The following is a 20,350-nucleotide window of genomic DNA, read 5'->3' as shown; positions in this document are numbered from 1 at the left end:
ATTGACTGAATTAATATTTATTAATAACACTTTTCAATAACATCACTCAGGGATAAATAGCATAAATGTGGTATGATTTCTCTCTCAATCTCTTTTCCTTCCCCTTTGTTTGAAATTGATTTAATTTTCTGTTTACATGGTGCATTAGTAGACATCAGTTAATTCTGTTGTCTTTCCTTGGCAATCACACAGTATCCTAGACTGCTAATATTATTCCACAGGATAAAAGAAAGCATTGGATTACAACTCCGGTTTTACAACACACACATACACACACGCATGCACACACTAATTCCACATGAAATGGAAGGCACCTTGTGGATCTGACAGACTGTGTTATTGTTCTTTGAATCTTTAGCATGTTTTCAGATAACTTGCATAATGCCATAACTTAAGGTGACCACATTTTCAGGTAATCAGGAAATGAGAGAAATACCTAAGTTAAATAATAGAAATAGGATTTAAATACTTCATTATAATATGGAACGATGGGCCATATCCATATGAATTTCATTTACATTTTAACAATTTAAGGAATTCAAATAAGTCCAGAAAAATAAAAGCAAATATGGAGAAAGAGGGAGATATTAAGAGGCGAACATTTTATGAAGAGCTGGATGTATGTATGTCAGTGATTTGATATGGCTACCAAGGCAACTGAGAGTGTCTCAGGCTGCCATTTTTAGATTATTTTGGCTGTGACTGGAATGGAACATATCAGACAGACTGTATTTAGCTCCAGAAATCATTCCTTAAATGATAACCTGATAGAGTGAAACTCTGGCCTAGGAGAGACATGGGATAGTGAAGGAACCCAAGAGTAACTTCTTGGATTTTAAATTTTTTATAGAGTGCATTCAGCAATCAACCTGAGTTGAACTCCCAGATCATTCTCTGGGGAATTTTAGTTTAGTGAACAGAGCAGAATATATAAACATCTTGGTACTTCAGGTAACCTTCATGCTTAATTTTCCTCGTCGATGAAATGGGGAGGGAACAGTTTCCCGAGGGTGGTCGTTGGATGAAAGAAGACAGTCATTACACATACCTAACGTATTTGAGATGCTCAGTGAGGATTGGCTCCTACTGGTTTTTGGTTTATTCTTTTCATTATAATAATTACTAATGGAAGTTGGGGGTAATGATACTCAAAAATAGAATAACCCTCAGAAAGATATATAACCCCCAAAATTATTTCAGCCCTTGAGTTTGCCAAAAAATACTACCAGCAGTTACCATAGTCTCACCCTTTAACCTAATACGCAATACCCATGTCATCGTTCATGTATACTTTGACATGAAAAATGTTGGGGTGCGTTTTATACATAAGAAAAATAGTGACGTTATTTTGAAGTAACACTAGCAATTGTGTGAGGGACAATTTGCTTGGGTATGATAGGAGGGACCCAGGTTCAGAAGGTGAATTCCTACCGGAATTTCATGTCTGTATTGTAATATCCAAAAAAAGTGGTAGAGATGATGGATATGACAGGTTTGAGATTCCATTGATGGTTTTTGCATTATTCCACTACAGTTTTTTAAAAAGTGGTCTGTAGCTCATCCCAAACAGGAGGAAAATATGTGTGTGTGTGTGTGTGTGTGTGTGTGTGTGTGTGTGTGTGTGTAATTCAGGGGAAAAAAAACATATTTTTGTCAATTTCTTAACTGTAAAACAATTTTCTGAGGCACATTATAATGTAGAAAATACCTGTATTAGGTAGAATCTGTTTCTGATTTGTCAGCTTCAACTGAGTTCACTTATTCCCATGTTTTTTTCCCCCAGATACTCTGATCAGCACATTTAGGACACCAGCCATGTCAATTTGAAAATCAAATGTAAAGGAGGAATCCAACCTGTTGATGTCCTTCTTTTGTGGATGGTTCAGTACTAGTTGCCTTAGATGTGTGATCTGAGTCCATATTGACAACTGGGGAATCAGACTTACAGTGTGTTACCTACTCACGGATCCTCCAGTGGATGGAGTGGGGTTTCAAACCCAAGGCTCTCTGATTTTAAAGCCCATTGTCTTCCTCTTCTATCATGCTGCAATCTATGTCTACTAAAAAAACTTTGCGATGTTAATCCTGTGTCACCCACTGTGTAATAACGTAATTTCCCTGTGGGAAACCGATGGTGTACTGTAACTGAATAGCAAAGAGGCATGCACTGCAGATGACTGTTACAGCCATCCCCCAACCGGAGACTGTGTTTGTGTTTGTGTGTGCCCGTGAACATGAGCTTGGGCGTGGCTGTGTGTGAGTTTCCTGTGTTCAGTGTGCTGCAGATCTGGTGGCACGGTGGGCTCCGTGAAATTCTGGAAATTCTATCGCAAAACCATCCACCACGCACAAGAACAGCCTCAGAGAAATACCTACAGAGAATCGCAATTAGCACTTTCTAAAATTGTCTAATTAGTGCAAAAACCTATTTCACTAGCAACCAAAATAGGACTTTCATTTTAATCCGTTATTAGTAGTCCTTTTTTATAAATACAATTACCAGCGTAGTTGCGAGCTGTGGCAGAAATCAAAACATCAACATATTCATAATTCACTGAAACAGTTTCAGATGTTTAACCTTGTTAAAAGTTCCTTCTAACATTCACCACCCAGCAACTGCAGCTGAATGATAAGGAACCCAGGGAGAGACCTGGGAAAAGGAGATTATCAAGAATGAATAGTTCATTTTTGAGGACTTCTCTAAAACTCAGTGGGCAACACGGGTTTGAGTTTACAGTCTTATATCTAAATGTCAAAAGAACATGTTTTTAGAGGAAGGGGTGCATCAGTCTCAAATTATTCTTTACCTGCAGTTATATTGTTTTATTTGTTTAGTGGTACTTAAAAGTAACAGAATCTAAGCTGGGAGCACCTGGTCCCCATGCTCTGGCTCCATTTTTTGGTGCATTCAAAGGGTACTGGCCCCTTGGTCTCAGAGATCACGGTACCAGTGATGGGAGCCCCTCACCACCCTCTGCAGGCTGTGTGGTGGTCTCCCTGCTGCTCTCCTCCACGGCTTCACACATTTACCTCTGTACCCCATGCAGTCCAGAGGTCTTTGAAGAGCCAGTGCTTCTGGGTCTACATTTGCACGACCTGAGACTTCAGTTTGTGCAGTAGGGAGGGCTATGAGCTTCTTCAAGAAGGAGTCAGCCTTCCTGGTTCTCTCATTTGCATAACCCAGGACCTATCTGTGCAGTTGGCCGGCCTTTGAAGCTCTAACCCTCTTGGGACTCTTACTTGAAGTCTTTGAACAAGTTGTAGAAAGGCTTCTCTCAAATGTTTGAGATAACCTAGACTCCTTAGCGATAGGACTGAGGTTGGTGTTTTTGTGAGGGGAAGAACTGTGTCATCCACCCATTGGGCTGTTCTGGACTTATTCCTTTTTCTTACCCTTGTGGGCTCCGTAGAAAGCTAAGGACCAGAAGAAGGATGACATTAGAGTCAACTTGTCCTCCCCAGTTCCATGGGGATGGGAATGTCTTTCGGAGTTCTGACTTTTTCCTTTGGGATTCACCAGTGGATTAGGAAACCCTCTAGCTTCCACCCTGTTCACTTGTATAAACTTCATTCTGCAAGGTTGAAATAAGTGGTCTCACTTCCAAACCTTTAGCTGAGTCTACAACAGGCGTGCCGGTTACGTCACCTCTTGCAGTCACCGCATGCATGCTGCTCACTGGAGAGAGACAGGGAGTTCTGTGGACATCTGGAAGGACCCTCTGAGGACAACGACATGTTTGTGATACTCCCTACAAGCACAGTACGTCTCTCTGATGATATGTCAGAAGTGCCTGGCCTGTCCGGCTTCCTCCTGGAGGCACTCATCTGACCAGTGCTGTGTATGTGTCCTGAGTCTGCATGTTGGACACACACACACACATCCAGCATCACTGAAAGAGGTGGCCCCAGACATCCCAGGGACCAGGTGAAAGCTCCTGATGCTGACCTGATTTTGATCTCCTTTTCCACGCAGCTCCACATCAGGGCAGAGAGGAAGGAAAAATGAGTGAAGAAGAGATGCAAGTGAAGCCAGAAAGGTCTTCTCCTCAACCTCTGTAACAAACAAATCAAAACCTTCAAATTAGCAGAACCTTTGAGATTATCAAGTGCAGTCTCCTGTTTGATGCAGGAATTCTCTCTAGAGAAACGCGCACACACACACGCCATTTGGTTTTGCCAGAACAGTTCTAAATTACCACCGGTAAATATCATGTAACAGTTTTATTTTATACAGTTGTGTTATTAGGTTGGTGCAAAAGTAGTTGCCATTTTTACAATTATTTTTAACCTTTTAAACCTCACCTACTTTTGCACTAATCTAATAGTATTCCTTTAAAATGGATTGCTATCCATGACACTTCTGGTGAAGGGGAGTACACAGTTTACACTTGGGTAGCAACTAAGCATTGTGTACATGTGCACAGACGTGTTCGCTGCCGTAGATATACACATAAACCTGTTCATGGCGGTACTGGGACATGGATTATGGCTCAAAGGAAGGGCTTTCTAATAGTCTGGACAGGCCCACAAATGACCAGACTGCCTGGATTGGGTAGTAAGCATTCAAGAATAGATTGGATGGGCAGGATGCTGTATAAGGTGTTGCCACAATGGGCGTGAGATTAGAGGAGTAACAGCTAAGAACTCTCTGCACCTCAGCCTTGGGGACCACTTTGAGCAGTACTGAGAGCCTCTCCGATGTGGCAAGGCGTCCATACGGTGGCATACGTGGCACTCAAGCCTTCCAAAGGCAGTTCATTTCCACGCGAGCCTGAGAAAGCACCAACAGCTTGGAGGCCCTGCTTTCAGCTGCTCTCCCGGAGCTCCCTGCCCCATCTTCTGGAGTCTTTGCAAAAACTTACCACTGGGCTTTAGCTTATCCATTGTGTCTGTAGCCGGGGTGCTCTGTAACCCTCCACTGACTGGTGTAAAGTTCCAATAAACATAAAAGATGTTTTGCAGCTGAAGGAGGGGGTCACAGCTGAAAGGTGAACAGACCAGCTGTGGCAAACTTCAGGAAAAAATTGCTGCTTTTCAAGATCATGGGCGGATATTTCATAAACTTCATTGGAGGAAACCTGATTAGCTCTAAACTTTTATTAAGCTTGTGGCCGCTTGCTTGGGTGTCACGTCCGTACCTGGCATATTCTTCATAGTTTGCAGTTAGTTCAGCCAGTAGCATGCCATCAGGTAGTGCCAGGCTGGGACTGGACATGGTGGGACCCTGATCCCCACGGTCTCCATCGGGACATGGTGGTGCATGTCGAGTACGTCTCTTTGGCTGGTCGGGTTAAATTTGCTCTAGATGTCAGTACAGACTTGAACACGGTTTCTCCTCTTGGCAGTGATTGCCGCGGTTCCTCGTGGTGGTGTGGCTGCAGCAGGCTGTGTAATACAGGAACGTGCGTCTGCTGCCCGGGCCTGTCTTTGTGAAGACAGCTCCTCCACACCTTCCTCACCACGCCTGCCAGGGCTCCCCAGGGTTCCTGCTTCTCTAGCAGGTGGGGGCCCAGCATCCTCTGCTGTGGCATTCAGCCTCAGAGCCCCGGGAGGGAGGGAGGCCCCCGAGAACTGCGGGAACCCTTTCTGGCCTGACCAGACCACGCTGTCTTGGGCTTGATTTGTGGGTGCACTCAGGAAGGGCTTCTCCCTGAGTCTGACACCTGGTCACCACCACTTCTGCCTTTGATACATCCATGTGAGCCACTAACCACACTCGCACAACTGCTCCTGTGCCTCCAGAGTCTTCACCTGGGCTTAGACCATCCCCAGGGGCCTCTGTCCCCCGTTCCCCCTCATAGTGACTCATGATCATCACACGTCACTTTGTCCCTGCTCTTCTCAGGGCAGTGCTCTGTGCAGCTGAGTGGGAGACCCTGCCAGGGGTGGGGTGGGGGGTAGGCAGTGTGGCTAAATTGGTGTTTGTGGGGTGCAGCAGCACGCTAGACAAAGGACATGCTAATCAACTGATAATTGGGGGTAATCTTACACCAAACCTAACGTTCGAGGTAAAAATCAAGGCAGTGGTGGGTCAGATGCTTTGTTAATTAATAATAGAAGACTGACTTCTCCTTCTTTTATCTTGTTGTATGTATTCTATTACAATCCTAAAAAGCATGATAATTTTATCTGCGGTAACAATGATGGTGTGCATCGCACTGGATGAAAGAGGAACATATTTCTTTACAGATGGTCTCTGAAATTTGAAGAAAGCAAGCAGAGATGTGTGTGGAACGTTTACTCCACACGTTTCAGATATGAGGGCAGACGTTGATTGTGGAGATGGAGACACTGAGCGCATCCGATGGACAGAAGTTCAGTATCCAAGCAACTTACAGCTCGTCCGCTATGTCAAGAACCTTGGAGTCACCTCCAGTTAGCAGTGGGTCTCCTCCTTTTGCGTCCTTTGCAGAGTGCAGAAGTGTCTACAGAGGGGTGAGTACATTCCTTTTGGTTTCCTTGACTGCTATGCTGCAAGAAATTCATTTTTTTCCCTCCATGTGGACAATGTATGTATATATGACTTAATGACCTTCAACTATCTTAAATGATTTAGTGACGTTAAAATGCACATGTCACTGAACACTGTTTATCCTTGACGTTTGATTTTAACAAATTCATTTAAATATAGCTACTTTTACTCTCACAGTCTAACACTGTGTGCTAGAATGTAAAAGTGATGGCTTTCTTTCATTTTGTTTCTATTTACATTTTCTCTCAACTGCTCCAATCAGGTGATGAATGATTTTGAGCAAAGGCTTGTCAGTCTAAACACCCACAGGTCAAAGCTGACGAACCGTGTATCTGGCTGGCTGCCTTCCTTGCACTTTGTTCAACACAATAGCATGGCAGTTATCAGAGCAAGGTTCTGATGCAGCCTGGGTTCTACCCCAATTCTTTCCCTCCGGGCTATGGGACACTAGGCACGTTTCTTAAATTCTAGGAGCTGTATTTTCTTACCTGTAGTGTTGGCATAACAACATCGACTCTGTAGGTGTGGAGTGAGAATTTCATAAGCTCTTATTTAAGGATTGTTTACTGTGTACTCAGTAAACGGTAGCTGTGCTTACTCATGAGTTTCAAGGATCCCTTTAGCCATTAATGTATCTGAAACACAAAACTTTCGAATCGAGTGGCCTTTTCAGTCTGTTTAGGACATTAGATGTTCTCGTTGCTTGCCCTGTGTGCGTAGGTAGTGCGTTGGCGATGCAGAGGCGAGACCATCACTCCGTTCCATGGTGGGAAGAGCATCGGGGACATAAGTAGCTCTCTTCTAGAGCACAGGACACGTGATCGCACTGATCTGTGCAGCAGGTGACCTGTTGTTTCGCTCTCATGATTTCTGCCAATGTTTGGCTGAGGAGATGAGAGAACACAGCAGGCATTTTTATAAAGGCCCAGGGGAGAGGAACTGGAAGGAGGAACCACAGTCAGTGAACTGGACACTGAAGAATCCAAGCAGAGAGCCAGTTTCCAACTGAGTTTCCAGTTCCATTCTCAGGAGGGAGTCAAGAATCAGAGACAAGGGGATGAGGCTGAACTCTTTCTGGATGAGCTGTTAGGACCTTTGCAGCTTTGTCATGTTGCATCTGATCACGTCAACATTAATTGAACACCTACTGTGTATTAGGTTAGGTGTGTGTCAAAATGGGGATAGAAAAATGGAATAAAAATTATGAAATCATTTCTGCCTTCAAGGTATTTACAGGAGTTGAGTAGGGTTAGATAAATACATGACTGGTGTACAACATCATGGAAGATAAATTATATAAGAGGGATATGCACTAATTTATACAGAAGCACAGCTCAGAGGCAACTCAAGGTAGGAGAAAACTTCATGGTGAGTTGAAGATAGTATAGAAATAACTCGGGCAAAGACTGGGCATGATGGTCATTTTAGACTAAGGGAGCAGCTTGCGCAAAGGCCGATCACAAGAGCATTCAGAGAATAGTTAGTAGATCATGTGACCTTAGCGTAGAGTAAGTAATAAAACTTGGAGAGGAAAGGAAAGCAAAATGGAGATTATTGAAGGCCTTGATGCGGCGTCTGGATTTTTCCTGAGTACCATGAGCCTTTGAAAGCAGGTGAGTAACTCAATCTGAGTGTGCTTTAGCAAATTAACTCTGGTCAGCGAGGACAGCGGACTAGAGGAAGGTAAGAGCTAAAGGAGGCGAGGAATTTAGTGCCTTCAGTTCTAGAAAACTGGTAAAATACTGAGCAGTAACAACAGTCTGAAGAAAGAAAGGTACGCGCAGATTTTTGAAAGATGAGAGTCATGATCACGGTCACTATGTGATTTGATTCTCTTACTCCAGGACTAACTACATCCTGAGATCTTGAGTTTTGATACAATTCTAATTTAGTCTTTCATGCATTCATTTGTTCATTTAGTCGTCCATCGAACCAACATTGCACAAACACTTTATGTGTTGCAGGATCTGTGCGAAAGATGGCAGATACAGAGATGGTACCAAAGACCAGGCCTTGAAAAATCTCACAGTATTTTTAGTATTAGAAATAGACATATTATAATACAGTGGGGTCGCCAGGGCTATAGTGGAGGGGTGCTCAAGATGCCATTATGCATTGTGATTTCCTCTTGAACAATGGCGGTGGAACCAGATGGTTGCTTTCCTTTACTGAAAATCATGTAATCATGTACTTACAAAATAGTTTTTTGCTGCATCTGTAGACTTAGCTTTGAGGATTGGGCTGGAAGCACAATGTCTAGGCTGGAACCTTGCCTCTTCTTCAGATTTTGGGACCGTAAAGCCTAGATTCACATCGTAGCTGTGCCATTTGCTGTTTGACTGACCTAGGATAACGGTCATTGATAGATGCTTCACTCCATTTTCTTTTGTTTCGTTTCCCTGTTGTTTTCCTCTTCTGTCTTTTTGTATTTTCCTTTGTTTATTATTTTTTCTTTCCTGTACATGTCAAAGGTCCTCAGAATTTTCCGACTTTTTTTTTAACAAATCTCTCAAAACTGCTTCTTATTTATGTATAAGTATACCCTGTCACCTTACTAATTTGTGGATAATTTTGTATGAGACCTGGGTCAAGTTATATATAGTTTTTAGCCCTAAGGAAGCAATGACAAAGTAGTCTTAAAAATTTTCATTGGTATGTTAGTAACATTATAATTTCTGTATATCAGTGATATGAAAGAGTTCCTTATTGGCTAGAATCTTAATTTATCCCAATGGATGTTTTAATGGGAAAGCATCTGCCAGTCTTTCTGACCCACTCAAAAAGTCATGGAGATATGATTCCACTTATGTTGCATGACACTGGAAAGAACTTTTGAAAACAGAACAAAACAAAGTTTTGAGTCCCATCTGTGACATTCATTGTTTGTGTAAACTTGTGATCTTGGATACTTTACTTGATATTTCTGAACATTTAATCCCTTCCTTTTAAGGTAAAATGTGAATTGATAGATCACAAGATTATAATGGAAATTGAATACATTTATGTTTATATAGTGCAAAGCATAGTCCGTGATATAGTAATTGCTCAATCAACGGTCAATATTATGTTTAGCTCTCTATGCTGATTTTTTTCTAGAAGTCTTATGTGATGAAATTATTATAAACTATAAAAATATTTCAAGAAAATCATTTCCCTTTCTACCAATAATTTTGAGTGAAAACATCTTGAAGTTTTACTCATTTACTTTTGTTACACTATCTCTAGGTTAATGCAGTGAACAGAGAAGAAAATAATGACTTTAGGTTTGTGAAGCTCCCTGGTGACATGAAATCAATCAATTAGTTCATTGTACATCATCTTTCTCCTGCTCATTATACATACCAGTGGAGTAAGACAGCTATTAAAGTCTATTAACCTGATACTCCTCTTTAAATGGAAGAATGTGTCCAGTGTCGAGGATAAAAAATATTGAAGAAGAAAGTTCCGTAGAGTTCAGATGGTCAGTGTCTTCAGGTTTCCTCTCTCTCTTCAGCAGAGATTCCTTTCTTTGACATGCTAAGCAGTGCCTCCAGGAGAGAAATGAATTCACTGCAACTTCCTCAGCACATGTCTTGTTCTGAGCCTAAAGTCCCTCAATGTGGTTTAAATATCCCCAAGGGAAATGTCCTCCAATTAAAATAAGTTGTTTAGAGAGTTCATTTGAAATATTAAAAAAAAAAAAAAAAGAATGACTCCGTTGCAAGGCCCTTCTGGGAATCTCAGATTAAATTTGAGGAAATGGATTTTAAGAAAAGGCTTATTATTGGTGAGCCGTGCTCTAATATCACTTGGTTAAATTTGTAGATTTTGCCCGTTTCCATTATCATCTGCCACATTCTTCTTAGCTTTGGCATAGTGTGAATTTTATAATAGATCATAATACAACAGATTTGTTTTATATGATGCCTGTACTTCAAACTTAATTCAGAATTGTTCTATGATGTCAGGCATTCAAGTCAGTGTAATCCTTAGTGAAGAGTAGAATGGGAGACGAATTGAGATAGGTAATCAAGGGAATGAAAATATATTTTCATTTGGAAATTGATGGAGCTTGAGAGGGTAAAACATATACAGGGAGAGAGGTATTCCTGGTAATAGGAGCAATGGAAAATAAAACCTCATGCTCACTGTGATAAAATAGCAGAGAGGATCAAAGAGAAATAGACAGCTCTGAGGACTGGGAGGACAGATAGACGATAGCTGGGTGGGAAGTCTAGCCACACTTTCCATTAGTCCCCCAAATAGTCAAGTATGTATTTGGATCAAAGTAATCATTTTACTGCTAAGCAATAAAACAAAGATAAAAATAGTAATATATACACATGAATGAATTTCACAGGCACTACGCTTAACAAAAAATCCATACAGGGGTGGCCGGTTGGCTCAGTTGGTTAGAGCGCAGTGTTCATAACACCAAGGTCGATGGTTTGATTCCCACATGGGCCAGTGAGTTGCACCCTCCACAACTAGAGTGAAAACGTCGACTTGACTTGAAGCTGATGGGTCCTGGAAAAACACACAGTTTCCGAATATTCCCCAATAAAAACTAAAAACAAAATTATTACAAAAATCCATACACATATGAATACATGTTCTTTGATTTTTATGTGTATGATTTTTAAGACTAGACAAAACTAATTGATGATGACACAAGTCAGAATATTAATTACCTTTTGGAGGAGAGGGACAGTGTCTCTAGTGGACAGATATAGAATGGAGCCTCCTGAGCTGGTAGGAATTTTTAAAAATCTTAATCTGTTAGTAGATAAATTGTTGTAGACATATGTAGAAATCCGTAGAGATGTATTTAGATTTGTCCACTTTATTTTATGTTATATCCCAACTTCTTTAAAAAAGGAGACATTTGTAGGTTTAGTAAATCAACTTCTATATTTTGGTATACATTTTCTGCATTGAGTATTTTCAGCACTGGTGTAGTTTTTCAATTTGGCGCTCACAAAAACGATGTGAATGTTATATGACTACATAGAATTGTGTGTTTGTGTGTTTGTGTTTGTGTGTGTGTGTTGTCTGTGTGTGTTTCTCATCTGTGGTGTTAAAGGAGAGAAACAAGTGAGCCTCTATATACTGCTGTGCATTTTATATTTATTATCTCTGTAAACTACCCTGTAAAGATTCTTAACTACCCTGTAAAAATTCTTAGAGATTAAGTAGGATCCCCAGAACTGATGAGGTTAAAATGCAACGCCAGAAAAGTTATACAAAACCATCTAAATCTAAAACCCACAGTTCCTTCCATTGTTACTTCTCTGTATAGAAGATGTCAGCCAAGTAATTTAATAATATTCCAATTCTATGCATGGAGAGAGAGTTTAATTTTGTTCTCTTCACAGATGGAAATATTATGGGATTTTTAAAAGTTGACATGTTCACTTATTATTTGTTTAGTTCATTTTCAACAAGGATTTGAGGCAAGTAGGGATTTCAAGAGCGTGGTTGTGGGATGGTTAACCTTCTGGTAGGACGGGGTAGGTAAGAAGATTCATTTTTGTCAATATCATTAATATCTCTCATTGGACACATTTAACTTCTTGCTAAAACTTTTAAATAATCTTTTCAGCCTCATGGGCACAAAAACTCGAAGGCATGAAAGCTTCATTCATTTTTATGGAAGACTACTGAAATTTCAATGTGTACTTACTCTATTTTAGTTCCGTTAGAGGAAAAAAAAAGGGGAAGAATTTTGCTCAAATACTTGATAGAAACCTTCATCAAAGTATAAGGCAGTCCAGAGGATGATAGGCGAGTCAGAATGGAGTGAAACGGGTTCCTCTGACAGAAACCTTTTTTTTCTTTTGAATCTAAAATGTTTTAACTTTACTTTGTAAATTCTATTTTATGGGCCTCATTCCGCTCTACGAAGTCACCCAAAACAAGCCACCTTAATACTCCTCAAGAGAGCCTTTTATGTTCCTTTGAAGCCATGGCAACACAGGGTGGCCTGTATCATTAGGGAGAATGATACTCAGTGCCCATCCACCAGAGTGTTGGAGAGGGGTGTCGGAAAGCCTTCCGTGGGATTGCCCAACAGAGATTGAAGCAACTTGTGTAACTTGGGTAAAAAGAGACAGAAAACAAAAAACTTGCATAATATATCACCTTCTAAGACCTTATATGGGATATAGTAAGAAGGCAAAAAATCTGTTATTTCAGTACTCCAATCCTTTCCGCAAGAATGCTCCTTGAGTTATAAAAATGGTGTTCCCTGGGTACAAATATGAAGTAGACCAGGGATTCATTCATGTATTTTATAGATCTACTCACACACAGCCGTACATTTCTTAAGGATACGTTGGCCTAGTTTCATCATCCCTCACTGATGCAATAAGAAACCAAAATTAAAATTAATCTCATTAATTTCTTTCTTTCACAATGGTCCATGATTTAGCAGTACCACAGTTAAGCTTGTACCATCCTATGTGAGCTATTCTATTACATAGAACATGTTGCAATAGCGAGTTCTCTTTTCCCCCCACCTTTCCTTTAGTATGTAGTATTTATGCAAACATATTTATTTAATTTGCACGTGGTAGACACATGGGAAGGAGAGCCCATGTGATTGACATGAGACCAATATAGCATGATAAATGTCGCAAGACCATTTATTAAATGAAGTTGAGAGACATTCTGAAATAAATGCATGAATTAAAAGTGAAGGTGGCAGTGATAAACTGACCTTTTCCCCCCAGATTGCCATGGGCTACTGTGGGGATGGGCATGGAGTTCCTAGTAGTGGAAGAGCTCATTATAATATGGCAATACCTAAGACTATTTTCTCTTTGTTATATTAACCTATTCAGTATGGACACTTTATATATAGGTTTGGGATATCTATATTGAAATCCCCGTGATATTCAGATACGTAATATGGCATGAAGAAAACTTTCTAAAATTTTGCACGCCGCATTACCCTAAGAATACAGGGTTTTGTATAGATGGAAAGGAGGTGTTCGTATTAACAACTAAATGAAAATTGACTTGGATTTCTCCTACACAGTGATATAAGAACATTATCTAAAAATGATATAGGGCGTGTATGAGCCGAAAGTACAAAATGCACATGGCATTCAGAATAGCAATAGTGATATTAAAAATGACACCTTTTGATACTTGGTTGTAGATGATCCTGGATATTGTCATAATTACCATTACATATGGGGAAATTACATTTGCTTGGCATAAGAAATAAAATAAGTCATAAGTATATGTGCATTCAATTAATGTCAAACATTCTACCTCTCTCTTATAAAAAGATGGTATACTATCAAAGGGGAAAAAAAAGCCAGGAAAGAAACAGCTTGGCATCACTGAGCTCACATAGCTACAGCTGCTCATTGAGAAGACAAATTATTTGATGCTGAATATTTTCACAGGTTGTATGCATGTATGCATGTGTTGGTATCTTGTGCACACAGTATCAACAAACACTGACCTTATTTATTCTCTGTCAAAATTCAGAATCTGTATTCAGTCACATGAGGTGTAAACATTGTTATACACAGTGTTATTCAAAAAACAAAAACCACAAAAAGCAAAACACGATTTCAGTGAGAACAACAAAAGAAGCTACTTTCTCATTTAAAAACGATTCTGGGAACTTGAGTAATCAAAATAGAGGCACCAGCCAGTGTGGGTGAGGACTGTGCATTGCTTGCTGTCCCAGGTTCTGATGTGTCTTCCATGCCTCACTCCATCTGGACCACACTCCAGTCTTCTGGCGGGGACATGCCCAAAACCACTTCTGCAAGTTTCTTTGCTCTAGAGATAGAGAAGTTGGGGGGAAAGGCTCCTTTTATCCAGCTCCAGGAAGCCGGAAAACATTGAGTAAGCTTTTAGTGGGATTCAGAGCTACCGCCTAATATCCACTCCATCATTGCATGCAAGACATGACCAGCATTGAGTTCTAGTAAGAAAAAGAGTGGCGTAGACGATGTCTGAAGGATTTTCTAGTATTTAACACTTTTGTGTTCTTAATTGTAAAATTACCATGGAAAACACAGCTGTATAGGAATGGATATTGAAAACATTTTAGTGAAGGAGAGGACCCAGTATGTCTACCATTTCCTTTATTCTGATAGATTTCTTTTGAAAGTACTTGGTCTGAAGCATTAATACTTGCATGCGAGTATGCTATATGTAACTACTATAAGCAGGCCATTGCTTTGGTAAGGGCAGAGACCGTGGTCTTTTTATTAGCACAGCTGATCCTGTCAAAGCTTTTCTCTTAGGATGCTTTTGAATCTATACTACCAATTTCATTGATACTTTCCTGGATTGAGATCTGGTTTGTGGGTTTCAAAGTCTTGACACTTGAAACAAAAGACGAAAACAGATCTCTGATACTTCAGGATGCTTCAGAGAGAATAACATTTATACAAGCTAGTGGTCTTCAGGATGGGCAATTTTGTTCTGCACTTGATCCTGAAGGAGGCTTTAAAGAAGAAATGTAAGAAAAATAGGACACTTAGAATAATGAGTGTTAACTTTTGTTAAATGTGAAAACTACTTTGAAGTCATTGAAAGAAACAAAAAGATCTTAGAAACGTTTCTCCTCATTGAAAGATGACAGATTTTTAAAAAGTCAAAATGTTTCTAGGGACATATATATATAAGAATAAGGCTGTGTTCTCTGAATGACTTAATTGTAATACTGTCTACAGCGGAGACCAGCACACTTTTATGGTAACGAGCCAGTTAGTAAATATTTTAGCCTTGTGGGCCAGACTGTTGCAACTACTCAACACAGATGTTATGACACCAAAGCAGCCATAGATGATATGCAAATGAGTGGGTGTGGTTGTGTGCCAGTGAAACTTACTTATGAGAACAAAATTTCAATTTCATATAATTTTTACATATGAAATAATCTTTTAATTTTTTTTCCAATTTGTTAAAAATGTAAAAAGCATTCTTAGCTTATGGGATAAGATAGGTGTTGGACCAGATTTATCCCATGAACCATGGTTTGTTCATCCCTGGTCTGTAATAATGGTTTGGAAAGAATATCAGTAAGTAAAAGATATAAAATAAAATAGAAAATAAGGGGGAATTTTGAACCTAAGTTTAAGCTAGCCTGTTAGATGATGTTGTCTTGAGAATTTCACGTCATTTAAAATAATATTTTACACCTTCAAAATATTAACTTTCCTAGGTTTGACAAAGACTTGTTTGGCATGTTTTAAGTATTTACACTGCGTCAAAGCCAGTATGTTTGCAACACAATTGATTGGCTACTAATATGTTCCAGGCATTGCGCTTGAGGTGAACATAGAGAAGTAAGGATGCCCTCGCTGCCTTAGAGAAGCTCTTACAATGTGCAACTTGGTGTATTGTATTTCTACTTGGAATTATTCAGTGGCTTCCGATTGTCCCAAGTCTGAAGTTCCTAGTATGACTCACATTCCTCTCCCCAACCTGGCCCTTCCCTTCTCTTTAGGAAAAAAACAGCCTACTGCCTATGCCTCAATCTATAGGAGGTTTCTTTCAGTTTGTTAAATACAGTCTTCTCATTTTGCAGTAAGAATCCATCAATCCATCGGTGTGATTCCTTCTAACTGTAAGGTTCTCCATCTATTTTTCTGGCTAACAACAATTAATCCTTATGTGACAGTTCAAGTAACAAGATGAGATGAAGTCTCCTTTCTATATGTTTTTATGGCACCTTATACATTTTCTTTCAATTACTATTTATAATTAATGATTGAATATATGTCTTCTCGACCCTCCCCCCCCCCCTTAGCCCAGCACTGTAGGCCAAGGACCCCGTCTGTCTCACTCACCATTCAGCCTTGAAGCAGAGCCCAACTTGAGAGGTGCTCAAAGGTGTTTGTTATATTGGATTCCATTAGGGACAACCTCTCAGTCAAAAGATACAGACCAATAAGTAAACAAAATATAATTCTAGAAACAAGATATTAACTGAGCAGTCTTGGAACAGTCTGCACCATTGGAACTGGTCTTTAAATTATCTTGATGGAGTAATGTTCTTGGAAATGATGAGACTTGTTCAAGAATGAATGTTTTTAACTGACTTTCCTGCATTAAATAGTGATGTCATAAGAGAGTAATCATTTCAAATTAAAACATTTTAAAATTCTGAATTTTGTAAATTATAGAGGTGTACGCCTATTTTCCTCTGCCCAACATTTCAGATACTAGTACCCAGTAATATCCGTTGTTAAACTTTTGTTTTGTATCATTGCAGACAAGTCCCCAGGCCTTTATGAAACTATTTTTAAAGACGATATTAAAGGCTGACAAGAATCAACTACTCTTTTTTTTTTTTTTTTAAATGATGTACTTTTTAAGATAGGAAAAATTTTACCACATTCGCCACTTTTCATTTTATTTTAATATCTAACTTGAAATGGTTCTAGCCTGATGATCACCTAGATTGAAGAAACTCAGAAAGGTGCAAAAGTATCACATTTATGTGAGTTGGAAAATTGGGAGAAAAGGACTAAAATAACCTACTTGTTTTGATTCACATATGGCTAGCCTGTAAAAATCTGAAGTTACTCTTTTGGACACTTCTTTACAGAGAGTAGCATTTTGAATATATTTATATTGCCTCTACATACTGTTCTGTAAACTTCATGCTGTGTTCTTCATATCTGTAGGTTAGGAAAATGATTAGTTTAGCTGCCATACATTGCTACAGTTCAAAAATATTATAAAATAAATTTGTCATGTCGATGTTATGCAGATGTTTCTCATTTTAAGTCATTTGCTTGACACTTCCAATTGTGATTTGTTTTTTTGTTTTTTTATTTTATTTTTTCCTTGTTTGTTTGGTTTCATTTTTACACTTTTACCCAAAAAGAAATCTTAAACTAATAACTATAAATAGATGTGAGCTCATATAAACCCACATACTCAGAAGGAGCATGTATGCACACAAGTACAGTTTGACCAGGCAATTAAAATATATTTTTTTAATTATACGAATGAAATCACTGTCATTAACATAGGATGATTTTAAATAGAAGAAACTTGTGTCTGCATGATGTTATTAAGAGTACTCAGTAGTTATAAATAAAGTGAGGAAATTGAGACCATTTTATTTACTTCTAAAACCTCTAACGTAGTCAGACTAATAAAATGTAAATTTAGAATCCTCCTCAAAACAACATTCCTGGTAACTAGTAATAATAAATGGGATTCTATTTGTGGGTTTTTTTGTTTTGTTTTGTTTTTGATGGGGGATTAGGTATATGTTCATTTATTATCCATTTATTTGAGACTATTTTAATCTCATAGTTCCCATGAATGTCCTCTAACAGTAGTCTAACTGCAGTCATGTGCCACTTAACGATTGGGGTACTTTCTAAGATACATCGTTAGGTGATTTCGTCGTCGTGCAAACATCATAGCATACGCTTACACAAACCTAGACAGTACAGCCCACGACACACCGAGGCTCTATGGCATAGCCTATGGCTCCTAGGCTACAAGCCTGTACAGCACGTTCCTGTACAAACCAATGTGAGATTAAATCAAGCACAAGAGAAAATGATGCGATCAAAAGACATAAACAGAAGATGTATGCAGCTGCTGCCAGTGCAACGTGGCAGACTGTTTTACAGTAAACTACTTTTTTACTATAAGTAGAACAAGTACACTCTAAAATAATGATGAAACGTGTAGTATAGTAAATGCGTAAACAAGTAACATAGTTATTGTCATTATCAAGTATTATGTATTGTACATAATTGCATGTGCTCTACTTTTATACAACTGGCAGCACAGTAGCTTTGTTTACGCCAGCGTCATCACAGACACGTGAGTAACATGTAGTGCTACCACATTACAAAGACCCCGATGTCACTAGGTGGTAGGAGTTTTTCAGCTCCATTATAGTCTTATGGAGTGGCCCATCATTGACCCAAACGTCATTATGGTGCATGACTGCATTAAAATTTGAAAAACTAACATTTATAGGTTTGATGATACAATAGTAACAAAAAGATACAATAGTAACAAATTTACTGCCACATCTGTGTAATTCACCATAAAGTAGAAAGTAAGTATTCTGGAGGGAGGTGCTTAGTTAAGGAGCAATTCTCATTAAATGTCCAGACTTCACACTAAATGTCCAGTCTTCACACGTCAATATGTTTTATTTGTCTTCTACTTATGTTTGTAAACACATTACACGAAGGAAACTATATTATGCTCATATTTCAGAAATTGGTGAGCCCAATATATCACTAGATATAATTCAATTCTGGTATTTATTTTAAAAAATTATTTTAACCATTTCCTTGATGAGAATACTGAAGCACCATTTCTTAAAAATAAGTTACTAGCTCATTCGTTTGATTAATTACAAAATGACTTTCCTAATCGTCCTACATGTCTGAGTACCTTTTTCCCTACTAAATTTATAGCTTCCTGATATTACAAAAAAAAGTCAGTGAAAAATTTCCAGTGCAAACAAGTAAAATCATGAAAATTTGTCAGTAAGTGTTTGTGAATTCAGACAAAGCCTGATAGTAGTCTTTGTGATTTTCAAAGAGAGCTGCCATGAGTTAGATTGTGCATCAGCATTGGAGTCCTCCCCAGCTCCACCTCCGCCAACAAATAAGTCACCAAAATGAGAGTTGAGTTTTCATTTGAGCCAATTGGAATGTTAATGCCACTCTGATGTTGGGATGGGGAGAAAATATACTGGCAATTAGATACCATGGAAACACTGTGGTGTGTGTGTATGTGTATGCCTGCAGATATGTATATAACGTGCAGAATTATTTACAGGGTTCTTTCTTGTTCTGAATATTGAGTCAACCTATTAATGGCTGTGAATGGTATTTGAGCCATTTCAGGAAGATCAAATGTGAATAAGGAATCTACTCTAAGAGCTGGTTGGCCGGTCCTGAGTAAAGATTAAGAGGTAGATGGTAGAATCAGAATATCAGGTCCATACTGGGTAAAATGAAAGTGTAAGGGACAAAGGCTAGATTCAAAGGCAGGAAGTTCTGGAATCATGCAGACAAACTAAAACTAGGTTCTAAGCGGTCTCAAGTCAGGGAGTGCGTAAATAAGGAAGGCTGGTAAGTTGTGGGTCAGAATCTAGATAGTCAAGCGCAGTTTACTTGGAATCACAAGAGGAATACTACCCTGGAGATATAAATCCTATTTAGAAAATGGAGAGTGTGGTAAAGTTTTCCGATTAGGTATGTTAGAGAAAGGAATGAGTGGTAGATGAAGTGAGTCTACAGATACATCTGTACGTGGACTGCATGTCTCATATTTATTTAACTGGGACCACAGGAAAAGAAAATGAGCTGGTCAGCTTCATCAACTTGACTTTTTGTTCTTTACATTTTTCTCTGTATTCTGAACACTGACTCAGGGATGACGTGTGAGACCACGGAGTACACAATTGTTTCCCTCCCCAAATATCCTATTGTGCTTTGATGTTGAAAATAAATAAATCCAATCCATTTGTTTCTCTCATCTATTCCTTGATTTCTACCTATTTCATTTCAGAACTGTCTCAAATGAGAATTAATTTTTATTGTGCCTTCCCATACACTGGGGAGAGAATGTCTTCATGCATGAAATTTCTGACTTTTTTTTCTTTTTTTCTCAAAGTCCCGGCATTTTTGCCTCTCAACACTCTTTCAGCACTTGACTCTTTGAAGGAAGGAAGGAAGGAGGGAAGGGAAGGAGGGAGGAAGGAAGGAAAGAAGGAAGGAAGGAAGGAAGGAAGGAAGGAAGGTTACAGAACAGGTACTGAACATCAAGCAGATAGAACTGTGGGTTATTGTGTCTTCTTTAGGAGAGAAAGAAAAAAGTTGATTTTAGCTCCAAAAATTGCATCTTCTAATACACATGTACACTGTGGCAAAACAG

At 39.1% G+C, this 20,350-nt stretch overlaps 1 long non-coding RNA gene across 1 annotated transcript in view; it reads left to right on the top strand.

Annotated features, from left to right (window-relative positions):
- LOC148757601 (uncharacterized) overlaps positions 1–20,350 on the top strand; it is a 476,408-nt gene that overhangs the window by 197,351 nt on the left and 258,707 nt on the right. The window contains exon 2 of the long non-coding RNA XR_016022233.1: positions 6,190–6,435. This is a non-coding gene — a long non-coding RNA (uncharacterized LOC148757601). The remainder of the gene's footprint in view (positions 1–6,189; positions 6,436–20,350) is intronic.

The sequence above is a fragment of the Rhinolophus sinicus genome, chromosome 8 (genome assembly GCF_057876585.1).
Source record: "Rhinolophus sinicus isolate RSI-liver-muscle chromosome 8, RSI-T2T, whole genome shotgun sequence".
Taxonomy (NCBI): domain Eukaryota; kingdom Metazoa; phylum Chordata; class Mammalia; order Chiroptera; family Rhinolophidae; genus Rhinolophus; species Rhinolophus sinicus.
The sequence above is the reverse complement of the archived record's forward strand: the minus strand, read 5'-3'. Positions and strand labels throughout refer to the sequence as shown.